The following is a 707-nucleotide window of genomic DNA, read 5'->3' as shown; positions in this document are numbered from 1 at the left end:
TTTTTTTGCTGTCTTCCAGATATGACATGGATGCTGAAATCATGAGCTCACCAGAGCTGTGGTCACCTGCATAGGTCTACAGGGGGCCACCAGGCAGAACTCCAGCAGAGAGAGAGAGAGAGAGAGAGAGAGAGAGAGAGAGAGAGAGAGATGCTCCCCAGGCCAGACCCTTTACTAAGGGGGTTTTCAGCTGCTGATGGCTACTGGGGTAAAAGAATCATTGTTCTTTGAGGGTTTGGTCACTGGTAGAAGTCCCACATTTCTGTAGATGGCCCTACACCCATAAATACATACCCAAAGATAACTGGGCTTAGTGTTTATTTGTTGGGGAAAGAGGATCTGAATTTTGAGGGAGGCTTATTGGAGGGGGATTGGAGGAGAGCAGAAGGATGAAATGGAAGTGGTTATGATCATGCTTCATTGTATACATGTATGCAGTTCTCAAGGATAAAGACAATTTATTTAAAAAAAAGAAAATTTAGACTATTAACTTTAGCTATGTAATGAAATGCTGTATGACTTTAAGACATTTAAATACTGAATATAAGATTAAATCCAATGACTGCCTTATGATTCAGGGAGTAAATTATACACACTTAATGTAATGCACTTTCTCCCCCTTTCTGTCTCTTTCTATCTCTCTGTCTCTCTGTCTATGTTTCTGTCTCTCTCTCTCACACACACACACACACAGACAGAGAGAGGAG

The 707-nt window shown here is 41.6% G+C and overlaps 1 long non-coding RNA gene across 1 annotated transcript in view; it reads left to right on the top strand.

Moving 5' to 3' along the window:
- The window catches only part of LOC116070913, a 3,073-nt gene extending 2,769 nt beyond the window's left edge, over window positions 1-304 (top strand). The window contains exon 3 of the long non-coding RNA XR_004110625.1: window positions 20-304. This is a non-coding gene — a long non-coding RNA (uncharacterized LOC116070913). The remainder of the gene's footprint in view (window positions 1-19) is intronic.
- Window positions 305-707: the final 403 nt, after the last annotated feature.

This window comes from Mastomys coucha, unplaced genomic scaffold (assembly GCF_008632895.1).
Source record: "Mastomys coucha isolate ucsf_1 unplaced genomic scaffold, UCSF_Mcou_1 pScaffold22, whole genome shotgun sequence".
In the NCBI taxonomy this organism is placed as follows: domain Eukaryota; kingdom Metazoa; phylum Chordata; class Mammalia; order Rodentia; family Muridae; genus Mastomys; species Mastomys coucha.
The sequence above is the reverse complement of the archived record's forward strand: the minus strand, read 5'-3'. Positions and strand labels throughout refer to the sequence as shown.